The 10,656-nt window shown below is 31.3% G+C and overlaps 1 long non-coding RNA gene across 1 annotated transcript in view; it reads right to left on the bottom strand.

Annotated features, from left to right (window-relative positions):
- Positions 1 to 7,120: 7,120 nt before the first annotated feature.
- Positions 7,121 to 10,656, bottom strand: part of LOC107061193 (uncharacterized) — a 4,669-nt gene continuing 1,133 nt past the window's right edge. The window contains exon 3 of the long non-coding RNA XR_001473827.1: positions 7,121 to 7,313. This is a non-coding gene — a long non-coding RNA (uncharacterized lncRNA). The remainder of the gene's footprint in view (positions 7,314 to 10,656) is intronic.

Genomic DNA, 10,656 nt, shown 5'->3' with positions numbered 1-10,656 from the left:
GATTTTAATAGTAATGCACGTCTACCTTTGCCCCTTTTGGATGCTTAACTAATTTATGTTTTTTAGTCTTCTCACCATCCTACTTCTACTTCTAATTGGTTGCTCAGATGACTCTTTTTGTAAACTTGTCTTGTTAATCTTCGCCTAGTCACAAGAATCTATCCTCAATTACTGCCTCCATCAACTTGGGATTTGTCTTGTTCTAACGGCTCTTCTTCACGCTCTACAGAGGTATATATTTGAACTTGATCATGTAACACCCCGGAAACTAGTAGGCTAAACTAGATCTTGACGTGAGGGTTAGAGTTGTGAATAACTCCCCATACTTAAAAATAAAGGCTTTCATGTTGGAACGTCAAGGTACGACCCCCAACGACCAACCATGGGTCCTTGAAGAGGACCCTAGAACTGCCCAAAAATAGTGCCACCCACAAGTCCATTCACACCCAGTGGATGGAACCACATCCCGTAGGTGGGAAGCGTGGGTGAGCCCCTCCTAGAATCTGCCTAAGGTAGTGTCCACGGGCAGGACCACGTCTCTTGGATGGGTCCACACCTCGTGGATAAGGGAGCAGGTCCCAAGCTCCAAATGAAGGATCACAGACCACCATCCACGCTTGACCAGCATGCCCCGTGGGTCTATTCATGGCCCGTGGGTGTGGTCTCGTGGGTGAGGCAGTAAGTTGGGTTTGGGCGGTTAAGTGGGGGCTTAGTGGAACTTTCTGGAATTAATTAGGGGTTAAGTGGTATCATTTTAACCTTACTTAGACCACCTATATAAAGACTTTAGACCCTTAAATTCATTGATCCTAGTCATTATTTCAACTCACCAAAAAGAACCCAATTCTCTCTCAAAAATCCTCTCTCTAGGAAGAAGAAGAGGGTCAAGCTAGGTCAAGATTCTATTGTTTCAAGCTTGCTAGGCTTTGTAATCAAGATATGATAGCTTATTCATCCATGGATTCTTCCATCCATAGAGTCCCCTAGAATTCCCCCAATTGTGAAGATGAAATCCCCAATTCAAGTTAGAGTTCCTTCCAATATTGTGGTTAAGTTGAATATGGATCCAATTGTGTGAATATTGATTGTTTATGATTGAGTTAGTAGTGAATCATGTTATTATTATGAAATTACATATTTTCCAGGCCTAACCCTAGTCTAATTGATGAAATTGAAATAATATGGGTTTATGCCTTGTGAAGGGAAATTGAGGATTCATAGATGATCTTCTAGAATTGGTGATATGTATAGTAATTGTTCAATAATAAAAGTATGTGGACATGAATTGAATTAGAATAATGTATATGTGATGGATCATGACTAGTAAGGCTTGAGATTGAACCTTTATGATGATGTATGATTAGAATCACTTAAGAATGAAGCATGTGATTAGAATGCCTTGTAATCTAGGTATGTATGATGATTGTAAGAAGCAAAGCTTAAAGAGTAAGGCTTGTAGTCATGAATGTTGATTACTAGGGCTTTGAGAGTAAAGCTAATATGATGCATTACGTATGCAATGGCTTTGATAGTGGAGCCTATCTGAGAATGGTAGACTAGGAGATATCATTGTTGTGGAAGGACTTTACCCACCTCATTTACCTTATGAATATTTGAATGCATAAAGTGATAGAATCACTTGAAACATGGATTGGTTGTCAAGGACAACCCTCCATGAGTCATGAGTTAAGTAAGGCTTAATAACTAGTCTAAGGGGTGTATGCTTGGCCCCTAATGGATATTGACAATGAGATGGATGCTCACACATAGTTGGGTTCGGGCTTCCAAAATAAAGGAGGCTCACACCTAGTTGAGTCCGGGCTTCCAAAGTAAGGGGGAATTCTCACATAGTAGGGTCCAGGTTTTCCCAAAGTAGGTCTCATGAGATGGAAGCCTTCACCTAGTGGAGTCCGGGTTTCTAGTAGCAATCTCCGTATCCAATGAACTAAGACATGCTTAAAGAAGTATATCCTAGTGTTTGAAATCACTAATGAACTAAGACATGCTTGAGAAAGCATCTCCAAGTGTTCAAAGATAATGAACTAAGACATGCTTGAGAAAACATCTCCAAGTTTTCAAATACCAATGAACTAAGACATACTTAATGAAGTATCTCATAGTGTTCACAATAAAAATGAACTAAGACATGCTTAAAGAAGTATCTCATATTGTTCAAATTAATGAGGAACCAAGATGTGCTTAAAGAAGTGTCTCATAGTTTTCCAAGGCTTAAAAAGAGGGACAATGAGGAACTAAGATGTGCTTAAACAAGTGTCTCATAGTTTTCCAAGGCTTAAAAAGAGGGACTAGTCTCCAACCAAGAAGTATGATTATGATGACCTAAAGTGGTACTTAGCATGGGTGGGATTATGGGATCTTATCAATGCATTGCATAAGTATGACTTGAGGTTACTTAGGAAGTGTTTATCTTATATTATGTATGTTTAGATTGGATTGTTGCTATAGTTGCCTTCCATGATATGTTTGACTAAAGGTGAAGATTCCCTTGTCTATGAATGATGAGCTAAATATGAGATCAAAGAGATGATCTATATGTATGATGGACTAAAGGGGTACTTAGCATGGTGAGATTATGGGGTCTTATCCATGCATTGCACAAGTATGACTTGAAACTACTTATGAAGTGTTCCTTTTATGGTATGAAGGACTAAGGGTTGACTAATGCTTATATTATGCCTATGTCAAAGATTATGCCTATGACTATGTTGTTGTCTCTTATGCTTATAGTTTATGTTTTATAAAGTATCTCTTCTAATTATGGCATATGTCTTATGTTGACTAAATCTTATGTTTTGCTCTTATGATGTTATGTTAGCTATCATATTTAGTACATTTTGTACTAACACATACTCTTGCCTACATTCTCATCAAATGTAGGGTCCGGCGATATTGAGTTCCATTCTCATGGCTAGGTTTCTAGTAGAGAAAGGAGTTGAAGACTTGGTGAGTCCTCATAGCATTGAGGATGTGATCACCTTTCTTTTATGTCTTTATTTTATGTTTCAGATTTTTGTATGGGCTGTGTCCCAAAGATTTATTCAAGTTATTTTAGATGGTTTGAGACAAAGTGTTATAGACTTCCGCTTGCTTTTATAAAACACTTCGATTGTATGGAAAAAGTTTTAAAATGTCTGCATCATTTCTATTGCTTTATGTTATGATATGCTAAGGAGTTTGTATGAGACCCCATTCGGGATGAGTACACCTTGTTACATCTAGGGTGTACCCCTGGGTCGTGATAGATCAAGAGAGCCAAATATGATAAAGATTTGGTTAGAACTGGAATTCTCATTGTCAAGGATAATTCTCTTTTCATTAGCCAATTGCATAACTCTATCATTGAAGACAAAACATTTATCAAAAGGGTAACCCACAAGTCAATGATACTTGCAATAGTTTGGGTCATTGATTTTTTCAGTTTTATTAGGTTTCTTAATCTCTGTCAACTCAATTATCTTTAGCTCAAACAATTCGTCAAAAAAATCGAAACTTAGGAATCCAAGAATGTGTATTACCTTTTTTGCATCTTCCTCATGGTCAACATTTGATCCGGACGCTCTTAGAAAGCCATCTTCAAACTTTGCTTCTTGTTTTCCTTTGTAGTAAACTTCAAAAGTGATACATTGACATCGATGAATTCTTTGTTTTTATTTTTAGACACAAATTTATTACTCCATATCTTAGGTTCGTACTTGTCCTTTCCTTTGCGAGAATCATGGACAAACATCAAATCTTTTCTAGTAGAAGACATGCTCAACTCCATATCGTGAGGTCAAGTAGCTAAATCCTTGAAAAATTTTGGCTTTATTCCCTGTACGATGTAAAGAAGCTCTTAGTGCATTCCTTGGACACACATTTATATTGCAGAAGCTTAATTAAGTCTATATTTGCAATTTAGGCTCGCATTTCTCCATCGATTTATGAAGTCTATAACAAGTTCATTCTTCATTTGGCAAGTATTTGTGAGTTTTACCATGCTCAGAGTGTGCCTTGTTCTATATTAATGACTAAGAAACTCTTTCTCTAGTTGCTCTTAATAATCGATAGAATTGGGCTCGATATTTGTGCACCAATCAAAGACATTTCCTTTTAAAGAACGGACAAACATCTTGACAAGATAGTCTTCATCTGTTCCAGGATTATTACTTGTCCTCACAAAGAGTGCAACATGTTGCTTCAAATTTCCTTTACACTCTAATTGTTGAAGTTTGTGATGTTGATAAATGGCATACATTTTGAGGATATCAATGCTTGTAGTGTACGATTTGGCATACATATGAGTAGACTTCGTGGAGACTTCATTCCTATCTTTAATGGTCCTTTCAATGAACTCCTTCATACTATCAAGTTGGACCATTCCTTCGGAAGAAACTATATATCCTTGTTAGATGGTGCTTGCTTCACATGATGTTTAATCTCTTGAACTTCAATAACCTTTTCCATCATATCCCTAAACTTATCAATTCAAGACTCTTGGTGGTATATATATTTTTTCAATTATTTGATCAACTTTCCCAGATTTTCAAGTTGTTCCTCCATGGATGAAGTATCAGTTACCATTGCTTGCATAATCATTGGAGACGTAGTAGAGTAGCATGGATTGTCGCTCAAGTTGAGTTTCAATGGACTCACATTATGTGATGCATGAGGAGGGATTCACTAGTTGAAACATAGTTCTTTTTTATGGTAGAGTTCTTGGAACAAGAGAGCGCAAGTAGAGTTAAGGTTCTTTTTATCATTTCAGCAACATTTATTCCTCCTTCTGAAGCATTTGTGCGTGAAATTTCTCCTTTTGGAGGTGAAGACCCAAAATTATTGGTTAATGAAGATGACACTTAAAGTGTTTGTTGTCTCAATATAATGGCATTGTACCTCTTAACAATTCTGAAACTTCAAAAGATAACATTAAGAATTCATTCTACTTTAGTAGAGAACTTGGAGTCAGCAGTATTAGAGGCAGTTGGTTGAAAGTTTATCTTCATCCAAGTCATTTCGATAATATTTAATGCTTGAAAAGTTGAGATGAGAGGTAGAGATTGTCCCACTGGGTGTGTCAGAATATATATACAATAAAATTTGTATTGAGAAAATAATAATCAAGGCTGAAAAATATGGCAACAGTCGTATTTATTTGATTTTAAAAATAGTAGCGTTACAATCTCTATTCACCTTTTAAAATATAAATTCAAGGGCTCTTAGGTTTGATCTTGAATCTTGAATTTTTTTTCTTGAACTTGTACTTGGATTCAATGGACTTCAAACTTTATCTTAAATCTTGATGAAATTGTTCTTGACTTATACTTGAATTCAATGACTTTTGAGCTTGTTCTTGAATCTGGTGGTCTTGATCTTGAGTTGTTCTTGAACTTGAATGCTTGTGAGCTTGAATTCTTGAACTTGTCGCCTGTAGAAAGTATGCGGTGTTTGATCCATAGGCTCTCTCTGGCTTTTTTTAGAATTCTTGTGTGATCTCTGATTTATGAGGACCCCTATTTATTGTTGTAGAATAGAGGAGTTATGATGAAAATAAGTTTTTTTTGCTCAATCAGATTTAAGTGATATGTCGGATTGGGCTTTTGTAAAGATGGTTTATTATTTGTAGCCCAAATCAAAGGATTAGTCCAATGTAATTGAACTTTTAATTATATTCATATTTTTTAAATTTAAATAATTAATTTCATTATATTAATCCACAATATTTACTAGGACTAATATATTCTTGAATTTAATATAATATGAATCATTAAATGAATTTATATCAAATAAATTTTAAATGATTAGAACAACAATCTAAAGATTAATTTTTTTTGGTTAATGAATAAAGTTGAATTTTCAAATAAGGTGAATGAATGAATTTTGAGTAAGAAAAATGACTGAAATTTTGAACAAGGCAAATGAATGAAACTGAAGGAAAATCACTCATATTTATAAATAAATAAATAAATAAAACTCTTACTGCCAAACGATATAATAACGAGTGAATTTTAGAAATTAAGAAAAAAACAAATCATTCATGTACAAGCTATTGGGAAAAAAATTGGTCAACTGTGAGCCAAATGTCGTTTGGGATAAGGGTCTGAAAAATATTTTAACTTTGGTCGAAATTGTTGTTACGATGTCAAATTTTATGGAGGACCTATTACCCCCTGAACTATTTAATAGTGTATTTTAAAGGTATATATGTGTCCACGTGGACACATTACTATTTATAATTTTGCATTATTTTTAATGTCCGCGTGGGCAAATATATATGTTTAAAATACGGTATTAAATAGTCTGGGGGGTAATAGGTCCTCATTAAAGTTTGATATCGTAAACAATTTCAGCCAAAATTAGATATTTTTCAGACCCTTATCCCTTTATTTTTTATTTAAAAAAAGTGAATCGCTCAGACGTGAACAAATTGTTTCTAGATTAACAAAAAAAAGTAAATCATTCATCTATGAGCGAAGTGGTTATAAAAAAACAAAAGAATAAAAGAAAACGATAAAATAATAAGAGATGATAAAATTTATATACTTCTAAACTATACAAAATAAAATAATATATATATATAATAGGAGAGGTGATAGCGCATACGTGTCAGCGCCACAATTAATCTCACTTTTTTTACTTTTTAATTATCAATTAATAATTAATAAATATATATATATTCTTACGGAAATCCGTAAGAAAACGTTAGAGATTTTCAAAAAAAAAAAAAAACATGCACGTGTCATCTTCTAATTATTCATTCATTTTAACATTTAAAAATGATAAATTATTATAACAAATATTAACACGTGTCAGCATTTGCATTATATAATTTCACATTTCAACTTCTGATTTAAAAAAAAAACTTAAATAATTTATTAAAGGAAGTATTTAATATGCACGTGTCAAATCTGGATCAATTAATCACTAATTTAACATTTAAAATAAAAATTAATTAAAACATCTTAACATGTGTCAACATTTGCTTGATATAATTCAACGTGTCAATTTTTAAATTTACAAAAATTTGAAATAAAATTATTGAAGGAAGTTTAAATTTACACGTGTCATATTTTCAATTAAATACTAATTTAACATTTGTAATTAAAATAAATATAAACACGTGTCATCATTAGCATGATATAATTTTGTCTGTCAACTTATCAATTTTAACAATTAATTGTAAAAAAATATCAACACTATAGTGGTATTAATATTAAAATCTAATACAGTTTCATTGCATAAATGACGTGTTAGCTTCTTCAGTTCCAAACAGCTTTGTTAGCAATATCTGGCAGCATCTGAATTAACCTCTAATTCTGTAATAAAAAATTCAAAGCAGATTTAAATTTAGAGCAGTTTAAATTAAGAGCAGTTTTGTAACTTCCCACTAACTTTTGAAAAAACTGTTTCTCAAATCACGTACTATGTACCTATATATAGATACCATTTGTTTCAAACTAAACATGTTTCTGTCAACTTTCAAATTACAAAATATGGCTTCGCAATATAACACAATATCTGAAATTACCAATAACTCAATGAACTGGAATTTAAAAGTTCGCGATGTTCGTTTTTGGACAGTGCCCAATAAATACAAGCCTGATATTCCGTATACTATGGAGTTGATTTTGCCAAATGAAAAGGTATGATTTAATTTAAATTTGTGTTTTTAATGTTATTCTCTAATTCTATTATACATTTAATATTAATGATTATACAAAATTTTGTTTTCATATAGGGTGATCGAATACATGCATCTATTGATAAGTTCACAATAAAGTATTTTAGAGACAAGATTTATGATCATGGTTTATATGAGATGAAATATTTTGTGATAGCGCCTTATCACTCGAAATTTAAATCAAATTCTCATAAACACAAGCTTACATTCACTCAGAATACTATTGTGATTGAAATTGAAGATTCATCTTTTCATATGGATGTTTTTAAGCTACGCACTTTTGAAGAAGTGGAAATTCAACACAAGATCGACGAGAATCAACTAATTGGTAAATAATAATATTATTATATAGTTCTTTTCATTATACTGTAAATATTATAACTAAGAATTTCATAATTTTTTAAGAGTTGTTGGACATGTTGTCTCATATGAACCAATTCAATTGTCAAAGAAAGAAGCAACAATAGTTCTTTCATGAATATTGTTGTAGAAGATGAGCAGTAAGTATTATTAAACAATTTACATTTAATAGGGTATATATCATTATATTATTATTATATTATATATTATAATAATAATTATATTATCTTATATGATAATAATAATAATAATAATAATTAAATTTATCGTTTTCACAACATTGTTTATGTTGGAGAAATAATAATTAAATTTATCATTTTCACAACACTGTTTATGTAGGAGAAACAAGCTTCCTGCCCCTTTATGGGGTGATCTCGCATTTCAAATGCAATCACATTTATCTGGATCGACAGATGAACCATTAATTGTTGTTCTTCAATTAATGAAGACACACAAATTTAGAGGTACGAATTTTAAAGCTTTTATTTTGTTAAACTATTGTTTATCATTATTACAAATATATTTATCTAACTTAATAAATCTTATAAATTATTTTACAGATATCTATTCTATTCGTAGTTGTTGACCAAACTATGGATTAATGCAGATCTACCACAATTTTCGAATTTTAAAAACAAGTTTGACAATTCATCTGTATTATTAAGTACTCCAAATGAATTAAAATTAACAAATTATATAACTACTATTTTATGATAAATTTACATGTTAATTGCATCAGGTGAATATGAGAAGGTTTCACAAACAAGTTCACAACAACATATTTCAATTTCTGAGAAGTTGTCTACAGGAATGGTCTCTTTTAAATTTATTAGGGATTTCCTTCAATGCACTGAAGTGAGTTGTATATATTATATTACTAATTATAATCTATATTTTTTATAGTACATATAATTGTCTAAACATTATGATTTAACTCACAGGAGTTTAGCTATTGAATTGGTGTAAAGATTGTTTGTTTGAAACTTGGTCACAGATGGTCATACTTGGCTTGCAATAAGTGTATCACAAAGGTTGATCCTTTGGGAGACAAATATTATTGCGTAAAATGCAATGCTGAAGCTATATCTGTTATTCACAGGTTGGAGCAAACAATATAGATTTTTAAAATTTAACTACAATTTATATAACACTCTATTTTATACACTTTAGGTATCGACTTCAAATTCATGTTACTGATGAAACTAGATTTATATCATTATTGTTGTGGAATAAAGAGGTTCTACAATTAATTGGAAAGACTGCCAATGAGTTGAAGGCAGGATTAATAGGAGATGCTGACATGGGTTATCCAATAGAACTTGATTCTTTGATTGAGAAAAGGCTCATGTTTAAAGTCCAGATTAAGGATTCAAACATTAACAAGAATGATAATGTTTACAAAGTAGTAAAGTTCATTGATGATGAAGCATTACTAAAGGAATATTGTCATCCTTCTCTTATACACAATTTGAATGTATGTGTCTATATTATTAAAATTTAACTATAATTGTCATATAAATAAATTAACTAAAATTTTTTAAATAGGAGGCAACCCTTGATTGTGGACAGAGCTATGATGAAGATAAACTAATTGAGGTATATAATTTAATTCAACCTATATTTCATTTTTTAAACTTTTCAGATTTTAAAACATAGTTTGTTATTTTACATTATGTGTATAACTATTCAACACACATAAATTACAAAATTATGTATGTATTTAAATTATTTTCAGACACCTATCAAAAATAGCATTTCAGATTGTGCTTTCTTCACAAAAATGAAGATGTGATTGATTTGACTGGAAAGTTATATCCCAATAGTGGCAAACATGTTGGAGTTGGACCAACACATTCAAATGATGAGGGATTAAATGTCAAACTACCCAGTAACAAGTTACACAAAGTTATAAAGAAGGAGAAGAAGACATAAGTTTTTTAGATGGGAAATAGGCTTTAATTATTTAAGTTAGTTTATTTTAGAATATTAAACTATCCAATTAACTTTGTTTTATAAAGATTTATAATAATTATAATATTTAAAAATACTTTAAATAAATTAATATTGTTAACTCTTTTATTGACAATGGCAGATAATACAACTAATATTTGAGTTGTTGAATTTGAAGAATTGGTAGCAAGAGTTTGAAAAAATGGAGGGGATAATACACTTATGCATATGGTGAACAATTTCACACTTAAGTAATTGAGTGTGCTTTGAAGATAGTATCAGACTCTTCCATTATATGAAATGAAACCGCCTGTTGACATTATTTTTTTATAAACTAGACTATATATATGCAATGGAGGGCTTGGTTCTAGATACTTTTTAAACTTTACATTTAATCTTGCTAGCTATCCTGTAACAAGTATTTAAAGGAGTTCATATATGGTTTCAGATATTCCAAAGAAGCAACACATTAAAAATAGACTCCAATAAGTTTAAACAAGTAAACACACAATTATTTACGTTATGTTAATTTAGTAAACTGAATTATAATCTATCAAGCATATGAATTAGATCATTAAGCTCTTCATCTGAACCATGAATCATAATATAGGTATAAGCACATTGAAACTACAGAAAATATCAATATAAATCAGATTAAAATATAGAGA

The sequence above is a fragment of the Solanum tuberosum genome, unplaced genomic scaffold, assembly GCF_000226075.1.
Source record: "Solanum tuberosum cultivar DM 1-3 516 R44 unplaced genomic scaffold, SolTub_3.0 scf00120, whole genome shotgun sequence".
NCBI lineage: Eukaryota > Viridiplantae > Streptophyta > Magnoliopsida > Solanales > Solanaceae > Solanum > Solanum tuberosum.
This window is presented reverse-complemented; position numbering and strand designations above follow the sequence as displayed.